This window comes from Globicephala melas, chromosome 6 (genome assembly GCF_963455315.2).
Source record: "Globicephala melas chromosome 6, mGloMel1.2, whole genome shotgun sequence".
Lineage (NCBI taxonomy): Eukaryota > Metazoa > Chordata > Mammalia > Artiodactyla > Delphinidae > Globicephala > Globicephala melas.
In genome coordinates this window covers 34,178,848-34,205,325 of record NC_083319.1, presented here as the reverse complement: position 1 = coordinate 34,205,325, position 26,478 = coordinate 34,178,848, and the positions used below count along the sequence as shown (strand labels likewise).

At 42.7% G+C, this 26,478-nt stretch overlaps 1 long non-coding RNA gene and 1 pseudogene across 3 annotated transcripts in view; both read right to left on the bottom strand.

Moving 5' to 3' along the window:
* Positions 1 to 15,181, bottom strand: part of LOC132597473 (uncharacterized) — a 65,467-nt gene extending 50,286 nt beyond the window's left edge. For all 3 annotated transcript variants that reach the window (XR_009564275.1, XR_009564277.1, XR_009564276.1), the window contains exons 1-2: positions 14,153 to 15,181; positions 11,650 to 11,770 (exon numbers count right to left, since the gene is read on the bottom strand). This is a non-coding gene — a long non-coding RNA (uncharacterized lncRNA). The remainder of the gene's footprint in view (positions 1 to 11,649; positions 11,771 to 14,152) is intronic.
* A 314-nt stretch (positions 15,182 to 15,495) lies between these two features.
* LOC115838670 (nucleophosmin pseudogene) lies at positions 15,496 to 16,790 on the bottom strand (annotated as a pseudogene).
* Between the last annotated feature and the right edge of the window lie 9,688 nt (positions 16,791 to 26,478).

Below are 26,478 nucleotides of genomic sequence, written 5' to 3'. Positions count from 1 at the left end.
GAAGTGAATGAAAATGAAAATACAACATGTCAAAACTTGTGGGAAATAGCAAAAGAACTGCTAAGAGGGAAATTTATATCACTAAAGGCATACATTAGAAAAAAGGAAAAATCTCAAATCAATGACCTAAGCTTCCACCTCAAGAAAACAGAAAAAAGATAATAGCGTCAATAATATTATAACTCTGTACGGTGACAGATGGTAACTAGTCTTATCATGGTCATCATTTTGTAATATATAGAAATATCGGGGCTTCCTTGGTGGTGCAGTGGTTGAGAGTCCATCTGCCGATGCAGGGGACACGGGTTCGTGCCGCGGTCCAAGAAGATTCCACATGCCGCAGAGCAGCTGGGTCCGTAAGCCATGGCCGCTGAGCCTGCGCATCCGGAGCCTGTGCTCCGCAACGGGAGAAGCCACAACAGTGAGAGGCCCGCGTACTGCAAAAAAAAAAAAAAAAAGCAATCCAACAGAGGAAAGATACCCTTTTCAACAAATGGTGCTGGAGCAACTGGACATCCACAGTCAAAAAACAAAAAAAAAACCCTCAACCTAAATCTCATACTTTATGCAAAAATTAACTTTAAATGGATAATGGACTTAAACATAAAATGTAAAACTACAGAACTTTTAGAGAAAATCTTTGGGATGTAGGACTAGGCAAGCAAAAAGTTCTTAGACTTGACATCAAAGCACAATGCATAAGAGAGAAAAAAATTCCTAAATAGGACTTTGTTAAAGTTAAAAACATTTGTCTAGGAAAGATCCTGTTAAAAGGAAGAAAAGACAAGCCACAAACCAGAAGAAAATATTTTCAAATCACATATTTGACAAAAGATTCATATGTAGTACATATACAACTCTCAAACTCAACAGTAAGAAAACAATCCAACTAGAAAATGGACAAAAGAGATATTGCACCAAAGAGGATAGATACATAGGTGACAAATAAACACATGAAAAGATGTTCAACATCATTAGCCATTAGGGAAATGCAAATTAAAACCACAATGAAATATCACTGCATACCTATCACAACGGCTATAATAAAAAAAAAAAACAGCGACAACACCAAATGTTGGCAAGGAGTCAAAGAAACTGGATCATTCATAAAATGCCGACAGGAATGTAAAATAGTACTGCCACTCTAGAAAACAGTTGGCGGTTTCTTATAAAGCTAAACATATAACAACAATGTGACTCAGCAATTGCACTCCTGGGCATTTATCCCAGAGAAATAAAGATTATGTTCACACTAAAACCTGTGTATGAATATTTATAGCAGCTTATTCGTAATAGCGAAACTTCTGAAAAAAAAACAGATGTCTTTCAATGGGTAAATAGTTAAACTTTGGTACACCTGTATCATGGAATAATACTTAGCAATAAAAAGGAATAAACTACCAATACACACAACAACTTGGAATAACCTCCAGAGAATTATGCTGAGTGAAAAAAGCCAATTCCAATAGGTAACATGCTGTACGATTGCATTTATATAACATTATTGAAATGAAAAAAATACAGTAATGGAGAACAACAGCTCAGAGATTGCCAAGGGTTAAGGAGAGGGTGCAGTTGGGAGTGAAGTGGGTGTGAATATGAAAGGAAACAGGAGGGCTTCCCTGGTGGCACAGTGGTTGAGAGTCTGCCTGCCGATGCAGGGGACACGGGTTTGTGCCCCGGTCTGGGAGGATCCCACATGCCGCGGAGCGGCTGGGCCCGTGAGCCATGGCCACTGGGCCTGCGTGTCCGGAGCCTGTGCTCTGCAATGGGAGAGGCCACAGCAGTGAGAGGCCCGCGTACCGCAAAAATAAATAAATAAATAAGGAAACAGGAGAGATCCTTGTGGTGATTGGCATGTTGTGTATCTTGAGTATATGAACATTGCTATCCTAGTTGTGTTATTATACTATTGTTTTATAAGATGTTACTACTGGGGGAAATTGAGTAAAGGGTACATAGGATCTCTCTTATTTCTTTGTCTTTTTTTTTTTTTTTTTTTGGCTGTGCCTCATGCCCTGTGGGATCTTAGTTCTCCAACCAGGGAATTCTGTATTTCTTAAAAGTGAATCTACACTTATTTTAAAGCATTAAGTTTTGACATAAAAATAAATCAGGTTAGGGAGTTCCCTGGTGGTCCAGTGGTTAGGACTCCACGCTTTCACTGCTGTGGCCCCAGGTTCAATCCCTGGTTGGGGAACTAAGATCCCATAAGCCACAGTGAGAGAAAAAAAAAAAAAATCAGGTTAATAAAATAAACCCTCTGTAGCTGTGATAATATCAGACAAAATCTTTTATGGCCCAAAACAAACAAACTAAACCTCACTAGAGATAATGTGGGTCACTTTATAATAATAACACTTTCAGTTCACCAAGAACATAATAACATTCTAAACTTGTCTGCACCTAACAACTTAGCTTTAAAATATACAGAGCAAGGAATCCAAATTGGAAAAGAGGAAGTAAAACTGTCACTGTTTGCAGATGACATGATACTATACATAGTAAATCCTAAAGATGTCACCAGAAAACTACTAGAGCTAATCAATGAATTTAGTAAAGTTGCAGTATACAAAATTAATACACAGAAATCTTTTGCATTCCTATATACTAGCAATGAAAGATCAGAAAGGGAAATTAAGGAAACAACCCCATTTACCATTTCAACAAAAAGAGTAAAATACCTAGGAATAAACCCATCTACGGAGGCAAAAGAAAGTTTTCTGTATCCAGAAAACTATAAGATACTGACAAAAGAAATCAAAGATGACAGAAATCAAAGATGACACACAGAATTGGAGAGATACACCATGTTCTTGGATTGGAGGAATCAATACTGTGAAAATGACTATACTACCCAAAGCAATCCACAGATTCAATGCAATCCCTACCAAATTATCAATGGCATTTTTCAAAGAATAAGAATAAAAAATTTTACAATTTGTATGGAAACACAAAAGACACCGAATAGGGGCTTCCCTGGTGGCGCAGTGGTTGAGAGTCCGCCTGCCGATGCAGGAGACAAGGGTTCGTGCCCCGGTCTGGGAAGATCCCACATGCCGCAGCGCGGCTTGGCCCGTGCGCCATGGCCGCCAGGCCTGCGCATCCGGAGCCTGTGCTCCACAACGAGAGAGGCCACAACAGTGAGAAGCCCGCTCACCGTAAATAGCCAAAGCAATCTTGAGAAAGAAAAACGGAGCTGGAGCAATCAGGCTCCCTGACTTCAGACTATACTACAAAGCTACAGTAATCAAGACAGTATGGTACTGGCACAAAAACAGAAATATAGATCAATGGAACAGCATAGAAGGCCCAGAGATAAACCCACGCACCTATGGTCAACTAATCTATGACAAAGGAGGCAAGGATATACAATGGAGAAAAGACAGCCTCTTCAATAAATAGTGACGGGAAAACTGGACAGCTACATGTAAAAGAATGAAATTAGAACACTCCCTAACACCATACACAAAAATAAACTCAAAATGGATTAAAGACCTAAATATAAGGCCAGATACTATAAAACTCTTAGAGGAAAACATAGGCAGAACACTCTTTGACATAAATCGCAGCAAGATCTTTTTTGACCCACCTCCTAGAGTAATGAAAATAAAAACAAAAATAAACAAATGGGACCTAATGAAACTTAAAAGTTTTTGCACAGCAAAGGAAACCATAAACAAGATGAAAAGACAACCCTCAGAATGGGAGAAAATATTTGCAAATGAAGCAACTGACAAGGGATTAATCTCCAAAATACACAAACAGCTCATGCAGCTCAATGTCAAAAAAAAAAAAACAACCCAATCCAAAAATGGGCAGAAGACATAAATAGACACTTCTCCAAAGAAGACATACAGATGGCCAAGAGGCACATGAAAAGATGCTCAACATCACTAATTATTAGAGAAATGCAAATCAAAACTACAATGAGGTATCACCTCACACCAGTCAGAATGGCCATCATCAAAAAATCTACAAACAATAAATGCTGGAGAGGGTGTGGAGAAAAGGGAACCCTCTTGCACTGTTGGTGGGAATGTAAATTGATACAGCCACTATGGAGAACAATACGGAGGTTCCTTAGAAAACTAGAAATAGTACTAACATATGACCCAGCAATTCCACTACTGGGCATTTACCCAGAGAAAACCATAATTTAAAAAGATATATGCACCCCAATGTTCATTGTAGCTCTATTTACAATAGCCAGGACATGGAAGCAACCTAAATGCCCATCAACAGAGGAATGGATAAAGAAGATGTGGTACATATACACAATGGAATATTACTCAGCCATAAAAAGGAACGAATTTTTGTCATTTGCAGAGATGTAGATGGACCTAGAGACTGTCATACAGAATGAAGTAAGTCAGAAAGAGAAAAACAAATATCATATATTAACGCATATATGTGGAATCTAGAAAAATGGTATAGATTATCTTATTTGCAAAGCAGAAATAGAGACACAGACATAGAGAACAAACATATGGATACCAAGGGGGAAAGGGCAGGGGTGGGATGAATTGGGAGATTGTGATTGACATATATACACTAGTATGTATAAAATAGATAACTAATGACAACGTACTGTATAGCACAGGGAACTCTACTCGGTGCTCTGTGGTGACCTAAATGGGAAGGAAATCCAAAAAAGAGGGGATATATGTATACATATGGCTGATTCACTTTGCAGTACAGCAGAAACTGACACAGCAGTGCAAAGCAACTATACTCCAATAAAAAAATATATATATAGAACAAAAGTTGGCAGAATTAAAATACACCATCAGAACCCTCCTACACTGTTGGTGGGAATGTCAGTTGGTGCAGTCACTGTGGAAAACAGTACGGCGGTTCCTCAGAAAACTAAAAATAGAATTACCCTATGATCCAGCAATCCCACTCCTGGGTATATATCCAGACAAAACTATAATTTGAAAAGATACATGTACTCCAATGTTCATAGCAGCACTATTCACAATAGCCAAGACATGAAAACAACCTAAATGTCCATCGACAGATGAATGGATGAAGAAGACGTAATATATATATATATATACACACACACACACACACACACACACACACACAACGGAACATTTCTCAGCCATAAAAAACAATGAAATGATGCTCTTTGAAGCAACACGGATGCAACTAGAGGTTATCATACTAAGCGAAGTAAGTCAGGAAGAGAAAGACAAATACCATATGATAATCATGTATATGTGGAATCTAAAATATGACACAAATGAAACTATCTATGAAACAAACAGAATCAGGGACATAGAGAATAGACTGGTGATTGCCAAGGGGGAGGGGGTGGGAGAGGGTTGGATAGGGAGTTTGGAATTAGCAGATGCAAACTTGTTTATATAGAATGGAAAAACAACACTGTCCTATTGTATAGCACAGGGAACTATACTCAATATCCTGTGATAACCCATAATGGAAAAGAATATTAAAACAAATGTATATATATATATATATATATATGTATAACTGAGTCGCTTTGCTGTACAGCAGTAATTAACACAGCATTGTAATTCAACTATACTTCAATAATAAATAAATAAATAATAAAATAAAATACACCATCACAGTAAACACATCTCTCAATAATAATAGATCAAACAAAGAAAAATATCCATAAGCATAGGGAATATTTGAACAGCTCAATTAACAAGCCTAACGTCATTCAAGGAATAGGGAACCCAGCAATAGAAGAAAACATTTTTGTTAGCACACATGGAACATCTATAAGTATTGACCAGGTGCTAACCCATAAAACAAGCCTCAAAAGATTCGTGTCAGACCGTAAACTCTGACCGTGCACTTAAGTTAACAATAACAACAACAACAAAAATAACTAAAGATAAAAAAAAAGAAAACTAAAGCACCCTACATGTTTGGAAAATTTAAAACAATTCTAAACAACTCAAAGAAGAAGTCTTAATAGAAATAGTAAGATATTTAAGATCAAACCATAAATAAAATACGGCATATCAAACCTGAGGGAGAGAGCTAAAGTGCTATTTAGAGGGAAAATTATAGCCTTAATATTTACCTTAAAAAGAACATTTTCAAAATTAATTAGCTAAGCAATCTAACATAAGAAATTAGAAATCATAAAATAATAAATCCAAAGAAAGGAGAAGATAATAAAGATAAGAGAAAGAATTAATAAAATATAAAAATACAATATAGAGATATCAACAAAGTAAAATCTGTATTTTTGAAAAGCTTAATAAAATAGACAAACTTCTGATGAGATTAATCAAAAGGGAAAGAGATTGAGAGAGAAGGCTCAAATAAATACAATTAATTATGGAAAAAGAGGACATAAACATAGATGCAGCACATCTTGCCATTGTGCACCAGAAGATATGTACAAGAATTTTCACAACAGTGTGTTCATCAATTGTAAATAACTGAAAAAAACCCCACAAATGTCTATCAACATCAGAGTGCATAAATAAATTGTGGTCTATTCATACAATGCAATACTACTTGTGAAATTTCACTACAAGTGAAAATGAATGAACTACAGTTACAAACATCAACATGGGTGAATCTCAAAAACAAAATATTTAACATAAAAAAAGAAAAGTCACAGAGGAATATATGCCTTATTATTTCAGTCATAGAAAGTGCTAAATGGATGAAACTAAACAATACCTTTCTTGTTTAGGGATCTATACATATAGGAGTGATATTAGAAATATTTGCTGACTATTCAGCCAGGCACCAACCGATCAGAGTGGGTGCCCAGCCAACCAAAACAGACACCAGCTGTAAACAATGGGAAATACTGTACCAGAGCAAAGGGCTGAATGTCAGTCCTCTATACCATCACGTTGTAACTAAAGAAACACATGGGGATGATTAGCACAAAATTATGTTAGTGATTATCCTGGGCGGGGAGGAATTAGGAAGCAAAAGGGGAGAGGAACCTAAGGGGTCTATGGCAATATTCTGATCTCTTAGGCTGGGTGGTGGCTTCAAGGATGCTCATTTGATGATGATGATGATGTGTAGTGCATCAATTCCTTCTTTTATACGGATGATATATTTCACCAAAAACAGTTTTTAAAGATGACTGGACTTGGATTCAGAAGTCTGAGATCCACATCTATATAAATTTCTTACTAACTGAAGCTCAGAGAGATTGTGATCTAACCACCTTCGGTAACAGCCTCAAAACTAGCCTCCTGACTTATAGTCAAGTGCTCATTCCTCTACACCCAGTTCCATGGCAGAGCTTCCTGTAAGTTCCATTCTCTTGAGCATTAACAGTTTGTTAAATGTTACACGTAAAAGTTGTTGAACCCAGGGCTGTCAGGATATGCAACTCCAGGGTCACCATGCACACAGTAAGATACTGTCAGCACACATCTTAGATGTCTGCTTTCACCCCCAGAACATCCCCTTCGCAGCACCCTGACATCCAGACCAACTAACCATGCCTCTGACATAGCCAAGAAGGAGCAGAGCAGGGAGACTCTCGTCTACAATGGGTTCTCGAGTCCGCATGTCCACCCCATTCCTTCCACCCTTTGCCATTAGACAAACGGCAGAACCAAGAAAGGAGAAAGGACCTACTGAAGATTACCCAACAGGTCAGGGGCAGTACAGGACTCTGAGCTGCCTGCACTAGGCTGGTGGCCGTGGGGCCCATCCACCCACCTTCCATGGAAGCAACCCAGGTAATTAGTACTGATGCTAATGCCCCACTCTGGAGTTCCTGACACCTCGTCTTGGGCCCTTTCAAAAGGAGCATTTCAAATAGGAGCCAGCAACACTTACAGAGGGTGGGTCTTAATCCATAGAGGATCACTAGCTTCACCCAAGTGATGGGACATCCATCAGCACCTCCCATTCTTCCACCAATTATCTATCTACTAATTATCTGGGATTAAGAATTGACACGGAGCGACATGGTCATTAACCACATATTTGCATGGCTCATTCATGTTAGTGGGGCTGCTCAGTCTCACCGAGTCTAATTGGACACGCCCACAACGCTGCACAACACATTTACATCTGCTCGGCTGTCAGCAGCCAATAAAGGACGGCAGGATGTGCTTACTTGCAAAGGGACTTGGCTCTTGGCAAAATATTTTTTGCAGGCAAGCTGGATGTCTTGGCTTTCTGGCAGCGAGGCTTAACTCAGAGCACGCAGACTGAGGCTCTGAGGCTTAACTCAGAGCACGCATTCAATATTCGACAGCTCAAGCACTGTAGCAAGCACAGCACTGACTCCAGGAAATTTTACAAAGGTGAAGGAGACACTGTTCCTACTACCTCGGAGGTTTACCACCAGTCAAGGAAACACATGTAAGCAGAGAGAGCTAAGGGCCCTGAGAGAGGGAAAAGCAGCATGCCATGGGAATGCAAGCCCATGAGAGATGTTTGGCCTGAGAAATCAAGGGAGGCCTCGCAGAGATGGCACTTGCAGCACAGGGACAGATAGAGAGAGGAATTCCAGGCTGAAGGAACTACAAAAGCAAGGGCACAGAGATGTGCAAGGAAAACGGGGCGTGGCCTAGTGTAGACGGCACACATGCCATAGACGGGAAGGAGATGCCCTGGGTCATACCACAGAGAACACTGAATGTACTGCCAGGGTTTGGAAATGTTTCTGCTGGTTATGAGGAACATGGAAGGAATTTTGTTTCGGCGTGTAGGTGGGTGGGAGGGTGTTAGTAAACTTTTTATTGAAGGATAGCATACATATAGAAAAGTGCAAACATTTTCACTAACTGACCACACCTATGTAAATAGCACCCAGCTAAAGAAAGAAATCATTACTAAAAACTCCAGAAATCCCTTTTGGCCCCCTTTCAGGAACTACCCAATCACAAGAGAAAGAACTATCCTGATTTTAACACCATAAATTATTTTCCCCTATTTTCTTGCATTTGGCTTCTTTCACTCAAAGCAATGTTTTCAAGACTCATCCATGTTGCTATACATAAAAGTAGTTTGTTAGTTATCTTTATGTTAATATCCCATTGTATGAAGGTATCACAATTATTAATGGGCAATATTTAGTTTCCAGTTTGGGGCTATAAACCTTCTTGCACATGACTCTGGTGCTTTTATGGGTGCTTTTATCCATCTGTTGTGTACCTATCTAGGAGTGGAATTGTTGGGTCACAGGGTATGCATATATCTACTTGAATAGACAGTGCTAGTTTTCTAAAGTTGTTTTGTCCATTTACAGACCCACCTAACATAGAGTGTGGTGCTTAGAAAAGAGGGAGCTGGGACAAGGGGACCAGCCACGAGGCCACGCAATAAAGCCCAGGAAAGAGATAACGAAATCAGTGGCAACAGAACTGGAATAAAAAAGGCTGATAAAAAGAGGCACTGTAGGGTGGAACACATAGGCTGTGGACACAAGGGAGAAGTGGACTTGAGAGGGAGGTGGAGGAAGGTTCCTGTATGGGGTGGCTGGCTCGGTGAGGGTTGTCAGGTTTGAAGGCAGGAGAAAACATCTTAGTTTGGGACACATCGAGTTTGAGATGTAGGACAGACAATATGAAGATGTCCAATAAATTGCTGGTTACGTGAGTCTGTTCGCTAAGGGATGAGGTCAAGGCTTGGAGACACAGCATTAGGATTTATCATCACAGAGGCAGGGGTTGAAGCCAGGTGTGGCTGAGGTTTCCCAGGGGCGTTGTGTGGAATCAAGGAGAGGAGGGCTGAAGACCAGCCGCCCACCTTGACGGGATGAGCGGAGGAAGAGGAACGAGAGACAACATTGCTTCAGTCTGAAACGCTCACAGGGGCTGTGAGGTGTGAGTCAGGCCCTTGGAGCCCAAGCAGCAGCCTGGGGTCCATCTCACCAGCCACGTTTTCTACTCAATGAACTTGCATCACTAACCTCAAAGCTGCATTGCAAAATCTGCATCAGACTGCGTACCTCTGGCAGCACCCTAGGGACAATGGGCACCAGAGACTCATAGCATCTTAGGGGCTGGGAGTCCTCTTCCCCATCTCCACACATCTCTGCCAGGATGGTATCCAGCACCCCAGGCAGGGAATTCAAACTCCCCATGGCGGTCCATTCCACTGTTGAGTGAGTGAGGCTACAAGAAAACCTTTCCTTACAAATGCAGTCTCACGATGTTAGAAGTCAAAGGAAGAGAAAAAATCGACCCTCCAATGGTGATGACCCTGGATAGAGTAAGATGCTAGGCCTCTGCATTCTGGAAACTGATTCTACTAACGTAGCCACGAGCATCTTCCTGTTGGGGTCATGGCACTTGACCCCTCACAGGAAGCGGCAGTGATTTCACTACCGTTCGCACCCTGGCTGGGGACGTGCTCATCTGCTGCAGGCATTCCTCTGGCTTCATCAAGCAGTGAGTCCTGCCCTGGAATGCGGCCAGGCTCTCAGGACTGAGGCAGTGCATGCCACAGCACAGATCCACCAGGCTGGACACGCGGAAAGAACGAGCAGCGGCTGGCTGAGAGCGAGCCCACTGCTAGTAAGGCGGGCACGATGCCATGAGATTCAACGTCTTTTTCTAAATATTTACCTGCACCCGCCCTTTGTGGATCTCTGGAGAAGAAGAAGGAAGACAGATATAATTAAGAAATGGCTCGCCCCCACTTGCCGCCTTGGGGAGATTTGTGAAAGAAACAGGCATACAAGAAGGAAAGGTAGTAGCTGAAACTTCTTTTTTTTTTGGCTTTGTTTTTAGCAATTTCCAAAACACCCACCTACGTAGCCTCTGCATGATCTGAAATATGGAGGTTTGATATCTGGGAAAGGCATCACAGAGGAAAACTGCCCTTGAGCCTCAACAGAAAGGGTCTCATCAGCCACTATTAACAACTGACACAGCATGAAACTCCAAAGTGTTAACCCTTGGATACGTGTTTGCCAACTGAAAAGACATACATCACGTTCTCTGGACTACAAGCCATCCATTCCATTAGACCTCAGACTGAGGATTCTTAGGAATTTTCTAAAATTTGCAGACTTCGGAAGTAGTTAGCGTCTATCCAAGATGACAGAACAAGATTAGCTTTCTGGTTCTACAGAATCCTTTTTCTTTCCCTTTGCTTTACCACTCATCTTGCCTATTATTGTACACTGACACCCTCTATTTCCTCAAGACGATTCCCATTATCTTCATCCTATTACTTTTGACCCCCTATGGTCATGACACTTGCCCAATCCATAGGCATGGAATCCCACCAAGCACAGCATATGACCAGTAAACAAGGTATGGGAATAGCCCATGGTCGTGGGATGCACAGCTTGATATCACATAATGCACCTGGAGGCGGCCAGCCTCACAGAATGCTGAAATGCCCTTCTAAAGGCACAACCAATGTACTAGGCACTCTGTAAGAATAGAGTGCCATTCTTCAGGATGCAGTGCATTTGTTAAATCAGAGACCCCCTATAGGTGCATGTGCCCCAGCAGGAAGGATAGATGGCCTGGGAACCGAGGGGTGGAAGCAGCAGTGGGCCCACTAACCGTCAGTCCCAATGTCCACTGTGTAACTTTGTGCTTCCCATCTCTGCACCTCTGGCCTCTGCAGGGTCACACCTGCTCAATCTCATATGAATCCACCAGTATGGGAATATATACTATGGCTTATCAGTTGGACTTCTTGACTGGAACTTACTTGTTTTATAGAAAATTGGTTGATCTTCTCAACTTCTTGATTGTTGTGGTGGTTTCACTGGTATATTTATATGTTAAAACTCATCAAATTGTACATTTTAAACAACTGTACCTCAGTAAAGCTGTAAAAAAATAGAAAATTTGAGAAGTTACGTGAAATGCCTGATCTCAAATAAAAAAAAAAATACTGAGATTTCAATAGAGAGTTTGGTAGAAATATAAAAAGTAGATAGAAAAATCAAGAAATCCTTCACAGAAGAAGTAACCATAGGCATGATTCAAAATTAATAAAGTATATTTTCATATACAACTCCAACTGCTCTCTTTAAAAGCTGGAGCAGCTTAAAGAGAAGGCCTCTCCTACTCTTCAAACCAGGATGGGTTTGAATGTGCAGGTTGGGGCAGGGCTTTAGGAGAGGGGAATTGCTCTGTGTAATAAAGGAGAAGCATTATAATGCTGGGGAAAGGGGAGGCGCCTGGGAGAGAGGAGAGAGGAACCAGGACCAGCAGGGTGGGACACTGCAGGGGTGAATTAGGGTGAGTTGAGAGCCCTCAGTGGCAGAGCAACACAAAAGGGACTTCGAGAGAAAAGGAATTAATCAGAGAGGATTTTTAAGTTGTTTACCATGGTGTATGCCATGGGCCTCTCTCCCTCGGGTCACTCCCACACTATCTTTTAAAAAGGCTGCATTGCTCACTAATTCTTTTATATGAAAATGGATTTTTCGGGAAATGTTGAAGGGGACAGGGATGAGTTGTATGTCTGTGTTGATGCAAGGCAAAAAACAGATTATGCGGAGAAGCTGGAGTTAAAGACTTCAGCGTAAATCCCTGGAAATGAACAAAAAATTATAGGAGAACTTCAGAGTTTCAAAAGCTGTGGAACTGGTGAGATTCAAGTTGAGATCTCCCAGGGGTAAAGAAGGACCCAGATAATATCTAGGTTTTAGGTGGAAGAAACAGGAAATAGCATAAGATATATATGTGATATGATGAAAAGATGGAGTAGAAAATAAAAAAGGCCCAGAGAAGGGTAGAGGGATTTAGAAAGCATTGAGGGACCTGCTAGGCTGAGAGGCTATAGTTCACCTACACTCTTTGTCCCCCCAGCCCCCCAGCCACCACCCTAGAGAAACTGAAGATGAGCCCCCAGCAGTAACTGAGTTTTATTTTTTTCCTGCCCCTCTTCCCAGTTTTCTAAATTAAGTTATGTTGGCCCAGAGAGACAACTGAGATGGGAACTCTGAGGAAAGAAGAGAATATCATCTTTGTGGGCGGGGGGGGGGGGGGGGGGGGGCTAGAGTATAGCGTCTAGGAACTTTATCCAATACCCACAGACCATCTGTTTGGTGTTGTAGCGAGGTCTGGGAAAAAAGAAACCCAATCACGCAATTCAGGAGCCATGGATTGGATTATTAAGAGAGTTCAGAAAAACTGACGAAGAACGGAGTCCTCAACACTGGTTCATCAGTCATTCCCCAGCCCCACCCCCCATCCAGGTGCCTTGGCCAAGCCTTTCCTCTGTGTTAGGGCTGATCTGAATAGCAATGCTGAGCTTCTGAAAGCTTCTAATCAGATGCTGGAGCCCCAGTGCTGTCCTCAGGGAGCAGAACCTCACCTTCTGGAGCAAATCCTATCTGAGATTTTGTCCCCTTCCTCAGGAGAGGTCAGTCTACTAACTGAAGAAATTCAACTGTGGATCCCACACAGAAGACCTTTCTGCAAGGTTTTCAAGAAAATAATATTTTTATCCACTTTATAAATGAATAAAAGAGAAGTAAATTAGAGCTCTGTTAATGCAAAGTAGAAAGATTTAGTCGTGAATTATGATCTGCCTAAAGAGAGGAGAAAAAGAATTGAGGCCAAGCCCCTCATTCCTTTTTTGTTTTGCAGCATCAGTGCAGAGAAGAAGAGGAGCAAAGAGGGAGCATTTTGTGGGTAAGGTTCTGCCTATTCAGTCCAGAGCTCTCAAGGGTTAACCTTAATCTCTCCTTTCCGTAAGACCCAGGTCCACATCCACAGTCTCTAAGGATGTCAGCTGCTAGAGCTCATCACTCTTAGAAAACAAAGCTCTCAGCAGGAAGAGTCATAGGAAGGAGTCAGAACCAAGAACACTTCTCCAGTTCCCTGCTAGGTCCATCCCTGGGAACGGAAGAATGGTGGAGCGGGCCTGTGGGTCTTGACCACTAGGTGGCAGTGTGAGACACGGTGGAATGGATCTCTGGAGGCAGACCTTTTGGGTCCTGTTTTGGGACAAATTGTTTAATTTTCCTAAGGTTCAGATTCCTCCTTGAGATACATTTGAACTTCATCCCTCACACCGTGGTTATGAGGATCAGATGGGATAAAGTATAAAATGCTATTCCATCCCTGAGCCTGTCTATTGTTGTCACTGACTGTTTGACCTTGTACAATAATGCTTGGGGCTCTTGAAGTCTAGTCTCCCAAAAGCCTCCCCCAGAGGACAGTTTTGCTCAGCCTCCTATAAGATCCTTTGCTCCTACCTTCACTGCATGTGACCAAGTCTCCTTCTTTCCCAGCTTGGAGAGTTTGCCAGAAAGGAGCACATGTGACATGGGACCTGTTGACTCGCTGGAAAAACGGGTATTGATGAAGCTCTTCTCCTTCTTTCCTTCCCCCCCTTCCTAGCATATGGCTTCTGTGACTGCAGGGCCCCTGTGCAACCGAGGTTGACATGAGAGGGTAATCCTATAGGGAAGGGAAGTTGAAAGAAGCACCCTCCTTGAAGAAAAAAAGAAGCATCTTGAAGTCAGTGATGTAGGGAACGTGACTCCTGCCAGGCCTACTGGGCCCTCCTATCCTCATTCTGCTCCCAACTGCAGCACACGTCTTGTCTTTTGCAGCGATCTGGACAAGCTTCTTGATGATAACAGTTTGCGGCAAGATCCCTGCTGGGAGGATCATGATAGAGTGACTGTAGAAGCTGATCTTCTGATGTCTGGGGAGGTTGGGAAGCTGCTGCTTCCTCTGTGTCCTTTTGCCTTCCACAGGTCCTCCGCCTGAGCGCTCCCCTCCCTCAGAGTCCTGTCTCTGGGGGACTTGGCAAGCAGGTGCGCTGAGGAGGTAGCTTCTCTTCCTCAGCCCTGATCTGCAGGAGCTCCAGGAGATACAAGTCACAAAAAGAGTGCATTTCCAAATTATGGAGCAGAGAGAAAAGGAGGAGGGACACTTCCTAAGCAACTGAGGCAGACTACCAATGAAATCTTCTAGAACTTTTTTTTTACTTTATTAAAATACTGAGTTTATTTCACATGTATATTTTTATCTCCCCACCATTTTCATTTGTCTGACCACCACTACTACTATGTCCTATCATAACATTCTAGACATACTTAAAACCAAGCAAAGGGTGGAGTTCCATCTTTAAAAACTAAACATGCATTTTGGACAACACATTCTTGGCAATGGAACCTGGACAATATTTATCAGACATGGTAGGGAAAGTTCTCACTCTTCATTATAAAAAGGACAGCCAGATATCAACTATTTTCTTTCTATCTATCTATCTATCTATCTATCTATCTATCTATTATCATCTATTTTTGGCTGCGTTGGGTCTTTGTTGCTGTGTGCGGGCTTTCTCTAGTTGTCGTGAGCGTGGGCTACTCTTCATTGCGGAGCATGGGTTTCTCATTGTGGTGGCTTCTCTTGTTGCAGAGCATGGGCTCTAGGTGCGTGGGCTTCAGTAGTCGAGGCACGCAGGCTCAGTAGTTGTGGCTCGTGGGCTCTAGAGCACGAGCTCAATAGTTGTGGCACATGGGCTTAGTTGGTCCGCGGCATGTAGGAGCTTCACGGACCAGGGCTTGAACCCGTGTCCCCTGCATTGGCAGGCAGATTCTTAACCACTGTACCACTAGGGAAGTCCCTAAACTATTTTCTTAAAGAGACTTCCTCAACTGCCAGAGATCTTGAATAGCCTTCCGGAAACAATTCTTCACTTAACTGATGAACTTGGCTTCCACTCTGGGAAGGGAACCACCTTTTTCTATACTTGCTTGCATTTTTACTTTAATGTCTTCTACAGAGCTAGGTCCTTTCTGTGTTTTAGCAGTCTTTTCCTGTTTTTTGAAGGATTCTTGACCTTTTGATCTTGGTGTTGATGGTTTTGAGTCTTTTCCATTCTGGTTTCATTTTTGTGCACTTTTGGCTGGAGTATCTTGTACAGATTACTGGGGCTTTTTCTTCAGCTTCCTCATCATCAAAGTCATCATCATCGTCATCTGCATCATCATCGTCATCTTCATCAGCAGCAAGTTTTACTTTTTTCCGTGGAAACTTGCTACCACTTCCAGGGGCAGAACACTTTCCAGATATACTTAGGAGTGTCACATCCTCCTCCTCTTCATCTTCTCACTCTGCATCTTCCTCCACAGCTACTAAATGCTGTCCACTAATAATGCACAGGCCCTGAACCACACTTCAACCATCAGACCACAGTTGGTGTCATTTCAAAGCCCCCAAGGGAAACCATTGGCTGTACAGACATCTTTGAAGTTGCCAGTGTTACCTGAATTGGACTGCCTTCATAATTCATCGCCTCTGCTCCAACAATGTGCAATTCATCCTTTGCACCAGCCCCTAAACTGAGGGTTCTTAAAGATAACTGGTGCTCATTTTCATCATTATCCACCTTAAAGTGATAATCTTTGTCGGCCTTTAGTTCACAACCGAAAAGATAGTTCTGGGACCTCAGGGGACTCATGTCCATGTCCATCGAATCTTCCATGGGTTGGTGGCATGCACTCAGGTGGGAGAGAAAGCGGACGGAGGTAAACGACTACTGTTCCGGAGAATAGCCGCGAAGGATGGAATCATACCAGGGCTGGGGCTACTTTAGTCTCTTGCAGACACACAGGACACCGCAGGCTCCCAAGCCTTGTGGAGCATCATAGACAAACCAAAGTAGCTGCAGTCCTCGGCAGTTCCCAAACCCCAAAACTTGAAGGGACTCTTTGCAGAAGTGGAGCCAGCTCTTCCAGGGTGTTCCCTCTCTGCATAGTGAGTCCCTGGGGCTACTGTCCTGGTCTTGGGTGGCTGACCCCCACTAGTGTCTCCCTTTGCCTTATTCAGTGGATTCCCTAATGGGCCCAGTCCATATTCAGGCTAAAATATCCCCATTGCAGCCCCAGCCCCAGCCCCCTCTGATCTTGAACCCTGCCCCAATCCCAGCCCCTAACTCAGGCCCACCTTCAACCTCTCTCCCATTCTGTCACCCCAGATAGGGCCTGTGGAGTGTCCTTCTCTGAACCCCAGGAAGAAGTGCAGTCTCTCATTCCAAAAGAAATTCAACCCCGAGACTGGCACTTATTCTAGAAGCAGCTGCAACTCTTTCCGGTCCAAAGAGCTCAGGAAACCTTTCATCCTCTAGCTCCCAACATTCCGCAGTGCAACATGGCCTCTCTGTCCTAAGTACCAGGCTCCATCCTTGCTAGAGAATTTCCTATTATCAATGAGATCTGGCAGCAGCTGGAGCACCACCTTTGAAAGAGCTTCATCCAACACTGGGCCCACCTGGCACAGATAGAGCCTCAGGGCAAACTAGCAGGGAATTCTTGGCCACAGGGCAAACATGAACCTTCACAGCCCTCTGTGGTAGGGGCCAAAGCAGCAAGGAAGAATCTAGGCCACATGACGTTGAGGCAATCAGGAAATTTCCATGTGAAGGGACAGGCAAGGTGACCCACAAAGAGTCTGGTGCATAGCCTGAGGAAGAGCCCCCAAATAACCCAGGTATTTAGAAAGCTATCCTGGGAGGAGTCTAGGGTCTGACTCTGAGGAGACAAAAAGTGACCTGGTATGTCACTCAGGGAGCTCAACAGAAAACCTAGACCAGAGGCAACTGGAAAACACCCTAAAGATTCATTTGGACAAGAACTTGGGTAGATGTCTCCAGCAGGAGCCCTGTATGTGTGTGTAGTTCATGGCTTGTTGCCACCTATACACTGCCCCCTCCTGGGGAGTCTTATGGCCACTTGGAAACTGGAAATTCAGCACCTTCAATGAATCAGGAACACTGCCTGAATACCTCTTGGAAGCTTTCCTTCCTTGATCTAGGCATTAGACAAGCACTAGAAGCCCAGATTATATGGTTTGGGGTACAGCAAAGGTAGAGCTTACCTCTCAAGTTCCCTGAATCCATAAAACCGTTTAGCTGATAGAGACTCAATCATGGCCCCTTCCTCAGTCCACCTTCCTCTCTCAGCCACCCATGTTTCAGGGATGGCTAAGCCGAGGTTGCTTAGCTCTTTGAAAGAAACCCTTAGGCAGGTCAGGAGAGAAGCTGACGACAAAAGTTCAGTCTCCATCTTGGATAGTCCTCTCCCGGTTCCTCAGCTGTAAACAAGGAAGGCCAGACAGCCCTGAGATGTTGGTTATTGTTCACACAAGACCTTCAGTCGGAGGAGAAGAACAAACTTTTTAGCTCCTCCCACCCATCATCATGGACAAACTGTGGCAGAGTGGGAATGTATGGGGGACAAAAGAGGCAGTCCAGAGTCACTCCAAGTCAAACAATGGCAGGACATGACCCAAGGGATGAGAGTGGAGTCATGTCCCAACAGACTCTAGTCACAGAGGAGCAGTACCCCAGAGGCAGAGAACAGGGAGGAGAGGGTCTGGAGGTAAGCATCTTCTTTCCACTTTAGGAAAAGGATGTTGGAGATTAATTTAGGGATTCCTTCAAAGGCCAAAAAGTCCAGGGAAGAAGTTCAAGATGACTGCAGCTCCTGAGCCACAACTGGAAGATGTTCTGAGAGCCTGTGAGCTGGAAGATGCACAGAAACTAAATGGCTGTCTGAGCGGTCAAGGGGTCCAGTGACCAAGGAATCTCCCTCCCCCCTTGAGGAGTGTTGGTTGCCCAAGATCTGCAAAGGCCAAGCCTTAAAGAGCAGCTTGCTCATGGACTGAGGCTCATACTGGAGGTAGAGATGCAGAGCCAGCCTCAGGATTTTCCCACTGAAGTGCTCCTTGCCTCAGAGAGTCTGCCTACTCCATTTCCTTAAATCTATAAATCAATTTGAGGAGAGTTGACATCTTAATAACACCATGCCCTTCAATTCACAACATTGTAGATCTCTCCATGTACTTAGACCTTTTTCAATTTCCCTTGGCAATGTTCTTTAATCTTCCTTGTACAGCTATATCTTGATAAATTTATCTTGATTTATCTTGATAAATTTATCTTGATAAACATATCTTGATAAATTTTATCCCTATTTCATATTTTTACATGAATGCTATTTTTAAGTTTCCAATTGTTCATTGCTAATATATAGAGATAAAATTAATTTTTGTTTTTTGACCTTATATTCCATAACTTTGTTAAACTTATTAGTTCGAGTGGCTTTTTCTGTTGACTCTTTAGGATTTTCCACATAGACATGTCATCTGTAAACAAGGAAAATTATACGTCTCCCTTTCCAATCCATGTGTTTTTTCTTTCTTTTTCTTGCCTTACTGCATTAGCTAGGACCTCCAGTACAATATTGAATAGAAATGGTACATGTAGACATCCTTGTCTTGTTCTTGATCTTAGGTTGCAAAGTATTCAGTCTTTCACCACTAAATATGATGCTGGCTGGTTTTTTTGTAGATGGCCTTTATCAGATTGAGGAAGTTCCCTTCTATTCCTGGTTTTGAGTTTGTTTGGTTTTTTTTTTTTACAGGAATGGATATTATATTTGGTCAAATGCTTTCTCAGCATCTATTGAAATGAACATAGCGTTTTTCTTTTTCAGTTTGTAAATATGATGAATTATGTTGATTTATTTAATGTGAAACCAACTCCACATTCCTGGGATAAATCATACTTGGTCATGATATATTATCCTTTAATATGTTGTTGGATTAAACTTCCTATAATTTTCTTTAGAATTTTTGCAAATAAGAGATATTGGTTTGTAGTTTTCTTTCTTGTAATATTTTTGTCTGGTTTTGGTATCATGGTAATGTTGCGATCATAAAATGAGCTGGAAAGTATTCCCTCCTTTTCAATATTTTAAGAGTTTATTTAGAATTATTTTTTCTTCCTTGTTTGATAGAATTCACCAGGGAAGGCATCTGCACCTGAAGTTTTCTGTGAGAGAAGGTTTTTAACTACAATTCCAATTTCTTTAATAAAGGCTCTTCAAGTTATTTACTTCTTCTTTAGTGACTTCTGATAATTTGTATATTCATATTTTTTATTCATTTCATCTAAGTTTTTAAAATTTATTGACACAAAGTTGTTCATAATATTCCTTTTAAATATTAGTATAATTAATAGAGGTGTCACCTCTCTTCCCTGATACTATTAATTGGTTTTTTTCTTTTTTTCTACTCAGTCTGAGCCAGAAGTTTATCAAGTTAATCTGAAACAACCAGCTTTTGGTTTTATTGATTTATTTAAAATTTTCTGTTTCATTGATTCCTGTTTTGGGTTTAATTTGCTCTTTTTGCTGCAATTTATTGGGATTTTAGCAAGCAACAGAAACAAATGCATGGGTTCACTCCATGTTTATCCAGAAATCAGAGATGTGATTTGAGGGGAACTCAGTTCCCCCTCAATTCCCTGGTCAACTCAGTTTTAATTCCACTTCATGGCTCTTCCATTTGAATTTATGGAATAGCCATTTGTAGATTCTCCTAGGCTGGAAACCCTAGAGTTATTAGTGTTTAAGAATGTTGGTTCCGGGGGCTTCCCTGGTGGTGCAGTGGTTGAGAGTCCGCCTGCCGATGCAGGGGACACAGGTTCGTGCCCCGCTCTGGGAAGATCCCACATGCCGCGGAGAGGCTGGGCCCGTGAGCCACGGCCACTGAGCCTGCGCGTCCGGAGCCTGTGCTCCACAACGGGAGAGGCCACAACAGTGAGAGGGCCACGTACCGCAAAAAAAAAAAAAAAAGAATGTTGGTTCTGGGACTTCCCTGGTGGCGCAGTGGATAAGACTCCGTGCTCCCAATGCAGGGGGCCCGGGTTCAATCTCCGTCAGGGAACTAGATCCCACATGCATGACGCAACTAACAGTTCGCATGCCACAACTAAGGAGCCTGAGAGCTGCAACTAAGGAGCCCGCGAGCTGCAACTAAGGAGCCCACCTGCAGCAACGAAGACCCAATGCAACCAATAAATAATTTTTTTTTAAGTTTCAAAATCAATATAAAAAAAATGTTGGTTCTGCAGTTTGACAGACTCAGGATTTACATCCTAAGTCTTCCCCCTTTCTAACCATGAGACCTTGTAGAGTAATTTAATGTCCTTGATCCTCAGCTTCTCAACTGTATAATGGAAATAACAGTATCTTTCCTCATAATGAGATAATCCATGTTAATTAAAACTCTTAGCTCTGTACCTAACCTGAAGTGCTTAATAAATGTTAGCTATTATTTATTACTATTTTTTCATGACTTTCATCACAAAAATCCATCCTGCCCTAAAAACCCCTTTATCATTTAAGGATTTTGTCATGTTAACCCCTCCTGTTAAATAAACTCACTTTCCACTGCTCAAGAGTGTGGTAGCTAAATGTTACAAGCTAGCTTTTGTTTTATAGCAAATCATCCCAAAATTAGTGGCTTAAAATAAACATTTTTTTCCCCTCATGATTCTTTGTGCTGGCTGGCCATCTAGGCCAACTCAGATATAGCTGGATGATACAGGATGGCTTCACTTATATGTCTGGTGACTGGTTCAGTATCAGCTGAGACTCAGCCATGATCTCAAGCAGGCTAACTCAGGCTTGTTTGTGTGGTAGTAGGAGTCCCAAGAGGAAGAGAGGGCAAGCTCTGATGACCAAGCTCCTCCCACCTGAGGACCCAGCGGATATTCTGTGCATGGCTTCACTAATCAATCCATTTTATGTCACTTGATTTCTCCTTGCCTTGTTTGTAAGCTCTTCTTACTCATGTTGTCCTCCTAGATTGACGGTATCTTTGAATGTGACCTTTTATCTTGGCAAAGACAGGATACTGGGCAAAGAACTAAGGAAGAGAAATCTCCAGCTCCGATATGAGGGGGTCCCTGACTTGAAGTCCCTGAGGTCCCTGGATAACCAGCCTAACCCCTCTGGGACTCGGTCCTGCCTTGGCTCTGCCAGTTCTCTGACCTTGACTCCTCCCCAACCCAGGCAGAGCCTGAGCCTCCAATCTGTTGACAGCCCTACTCCACCGCCGACGCAAGCTCAGCTCTGCCACCTGTGACCGTGCCAGCCTGCCCTTCTTCCTAGTCTGCCCCACCTCCATCTCAGCACAGTCCCCTGACCCAGTGGGAATAGTCGATCCCCAGCTCTGAGCCTCTCCTTTCCTGCTGACTGAGCTCAGAGCTCCCATTGTGACAGTGGGTAAGGGCCAGCCCTGGGGATCCAGGGAGAGCAATCCCCAGCAGTCAAATGGCCTGTGAGCTCACTAAATGCAAGCAGACAGAGACCCAGTGGGAGGAGCTGACGAGTGAAATGATCCTGCAAGCAGAGACCCATCCCTTTGTCTAGCCTGGACGAACTGCACAGGTTTGGCAAGTACGGAGCTAAGGTGCTCTCAGCAGCTCAGCCCTCTACCAGCAACACCATCCCGCACAGGCGCCTGTCTTCTGCCTGGAGGCCCAATGCCTTATCCAAAACCCTGTCTGGGAAGAAGAGAAAAAGTCAGTGCATCCTTGGGGACAAGCTGCCCAGGCCCAGCCAGTTTACCTGCTCCAAACTGGCTCAGCTCCACAGCTGATGTGTGACCTGGGTGATTTCTGTTTTTGTGATCCACAGGTGATGCTCCAGGAAAACATATCTTTAACTATATTTACCAGATTGGGGGGGTGGGGGCGCGAGGACAAAGTTACATATTTATATAAATCGAACTTACTCAAGTTAGGACATTTAACTCTCCTTATGTTCCACCTATAAAAATAACATGTGCTCATGATTAGAAAAAAAATCCACAGCATACTGAAGAGAATAAAGTGAAAAGTTCCCTTCCCCAATAAGCCCCCAGAGAACATGCCCCCACCCCCAAGCAACCATTGTTAGCATACTTGTATTTATCCTTCTAGAAGTCTTCTACATATGTATAAACATGGATTTGTATAACTTCATTTGACATGTATGAATAGAACATTATAACACATACTTTACTATTTATGTTGTATTGGTGAGCTTTCTCACATGGCTACATGACTAAATCCTTTCAAAAGGATTTAGAGAGTCCATGACTTAAAAGCATGCAATAACCCAAAAACCTATTTTATAAATAAGCTTTCTGGAACTCACAACACCTTTTCAGAGAAATAATGTTCTAAATCAGGGTCCATAAACGTCTTCTGTAAAGGGCCAGATGGTAAAATCTTCAGCTTTGCATGCCATATTCTGTCACTGGTTCAGCTTTGGGGGCTGTTTGCTTTTGTTTACAATCTTTTAAAAATATAAAAACCAATCTTAGCTCCTAGGTGACACAAAAACAGGCTGTGGGCCAAACTTGGCCTTCAGACTATAGTCTGCTGAGCCCTGTTCTAAATAGCGGTTAGGTTCCCAGCTTAGTGCCCAGAAGCAAAATCCACCCAAAATGTTGCTAAGATACCACATGAGTCAACGTATTTTAAATGGCTTTGTAAACTATAACGTCTATACCACTGTGAAGAATTATTCGACTTCTTCAGTGTTTAGCATGTGGTGATTTTTAAAAATAAAATTAGTTAACACTGAATAAAAAAGTTTTACACATCTTGAACTGCATGAAGCATTAGTGAAGAATCTGAATAGACTTCTCAAGTTATCTACAAAGTAGAAAAAGTAGGAAACCCTGCATTACATCCAACCCTACCGTTTTTGTCAGCACAACATAAACATACATTGACTCAAAGTTGATTGGTCTGTGTGGCTTGAGTTCGTAGGCCAAGTAGCACCCTCCATCAGAAAAGAGAGTACCGCTGAGTTTTTGCCCCCCACCCCCTGCTGTCACTGTGGGTACTGGAAAGGCTTTTCTTGTGCTTGTCACTCACAGTCACATGCACTGACCTAAACCTTGAGCCCTCTGTGAGTCCCACTTCCTGGAACCCACAGAGGCAGAGAGGGGGCAGAGAGCAGATCAGAGAGGATGCTGGAGAGTCGTTTGGTGGCTACCCAGATGAGGAACCTTATTTTTAGCAATGACCAAAAATCCCTATTATATTTCATTGAGCTTTTTTAATCCTTACAACTTGTCTCTTCTCCGTCACAGAGGTAGAACTTACCTTAATAATTTCACATCATGATTAATTCTATTTTCTTATAAAAGAAATGTAAAAAAAAAAAAAAGCTAAATAAATAAAAGAAATGCAGACTTACCCTGAAATATCTGGGCTGGAATCAGGAAAGAAGGTGAGAGAGAAAGGGTCCTAAAGAGGATCGTGCGTGAGAAAGGGACTGAGCTGGGAGCTGTGTGCATGGGCAGTGAAGGCGGTTCCTGGTACATGTGCAACCTCAGGAGGGAAAGCCGGGGGGCGGGGGCAGGTGGCAAAATGTCAACTGGGTCCTTAAGGTGGGGCACTTTGTGACAGCTCCCTTAGTAAAACGTCCTATAACTTGCTAAAAGAAGTTCTTTTTTTAAAAAAAATTCTGTAATGATAATAAAACAAGACCTTCCATACACTGGATTTTAGGGACCCCTTGATTCTCCTGAGTCTGCTTGTCCAGCCAGGTAAGCCAGAGCAGAGTGACAGAGAAAGGGTGTTGATGACGACAGGCACAATAAAAAAAATGACCTAAGTTACAGACCATGGAAGAGTTTAGAAAATACTTTCCCAGGCATTATCCTTGTAACAACAACTCTGTAAGGTCACGGAGGTGGAGATGGGCTCAGTGACTCGCCCACGGGCACACAGCAAGCACAGGTCAGAGCAGAAAGAGTGCTTGAACTTTCTGAGGCCAGCCTCAGTGCTCTCTACATCTCCCATGCTGCTTCCCAGGAGGTTCCAAGCAGATCTAGTGGGAATGGACATCTCTGCCCTTATTCCTCTCCCTGTTCTTCGTTTAGTGATTAGATTTCCATCAGCATCACTCTAAGTGAAGCATCCTGTGCTTATGAAGCATATGGAGTTGCTTCAAATAAAGCAGCATGGTTGGCTGAGCGTCTGCACCTGCACTGGGGGAGGCAGGAGCGCCAAGCTAAGAAGGGAGCCAACTCTGGGACCAGGCGGGTGGGCTGAAATCCTCGATGCTTGGCTGACCAGCTCTGTGAGCCTGAACACGTTGCTTAACCTCTGGTCAATGTAGGGAGAGCATGTAGCCCAGTGCCCAGGATGTGCTAAAAGTTCAGTAACTGATGCACATTTCATTATTACTGAGTCCTCATCTGCCTCCTTTGGGACTGTATCATAAAAAGAAAACTACCAACAAGAGCTCATGGGTTTAGCTAATGAGTCTACCCGGTTGTGCACAGCCTCCGCATGCTGGAATAATCCATCCCCCTCCTTAAGCCAGGATACAATTTTAAAATGTAATAAATGGCACTCATCCTTCTAATCTCTTCCTATATGTGACTGACAAGTATCAGCGTTTCTTGTGGAAGTGACTGTTCTGGAAAGCTGGGGCAGGTGGGCTGAAAGCCAGAATTACCTAAACAGCTTGAACTCCTGGAGTTTATCTCCAAGCTAGTGAAAATAATCAGCTATCAGGGCTCCCCAAACAGGCACCAAAAAGCAAAGGCTAAACTCTAAGGTAGATGTCATTTGTGTCCCTTTCTTTTGAAAAAGTTTCCAAGATGAAAAGGAATAGTAGATTTACTTCAAATGATTAATCTTGCTGAGGGATGGAAGTTCGTAACCCAGAGATACAAATTTCCTCACAATATGACACTTGCCTAGAGACAAAAGCTCACATGGGGGACTCAAGGATTGAGGGTGGGGTGAGACTCAAGAACACGTTATATGAGAAACAGCTGAAGAAAACATGGAAGCCTGATCAGCTTTACCCTATGTGGCCTGGCCAGAGGGTGGAGTTATCAGAGAACAGATCTGATCTCATACAAAGGAAGAACACTTTAATAATGAGCTACACAGGGCAGGCATGAAGGGTCATCACCAAGGGGTTTAAGCAGGGGGAGAGGGCCAAACACTGGGTATAATGAAAAGACTGGTGAGCTGGCAGAGAACTAAGCTGGATTATATTCAGGATTTTAGTTTTAAAATCCTGAGAATGTATATTAAAACCCCAAACAACAGAACAGTCCTCTTGCTAGAAAGCCAGTTGGTATGATCCTAAGAGTTATTTTTTCCATATTAAATATCAACATTTTGTGCTTCAAGACCTGACTCAGTCTCAAAGTAATTTTAAGAGAAAAGAATTCAAAATCCAAAAGGGTGGATTGTACCAATGTCAACTTCCTTACCATAGTTATGTAAGATGTTACCATGGGAAGAAGCTAGGTAAAGGGTACACGGGACCTTTGCCCTATTTTTTGCAACTTCCTATGAATCTGTAATTATCTAGAAATAAAAAGCTTTTAAAAGTCAAATTAAATATACCTCCCCAAGAGGTTCTAAGTAAACTCAAATAAAACCCAGTTTGTTTCAGGAGTGCAGTGTCATCAGCCACAAATGACTCTGTGCAAGTATCCACAGGCAGCAGGGCTCATTTCAAAACCATGATCAAGCAGCTATTAAGATCTACAGTTGCAATTAGGAAAGCCTACGTCATGTTGACAGGTGCCTAATTTGGTTACACTGATCATAAACCTTCAGTTATCTGGGATCACATCTTTAAAGTCACCTATAGGCAATACATTCTTACAACTGCTTCCCGTGTGGTGCTTACACAGGAATCATGTATGGACTTAATTACTCTATCTAACTGTAATACAACAATGTGTTTGTGTC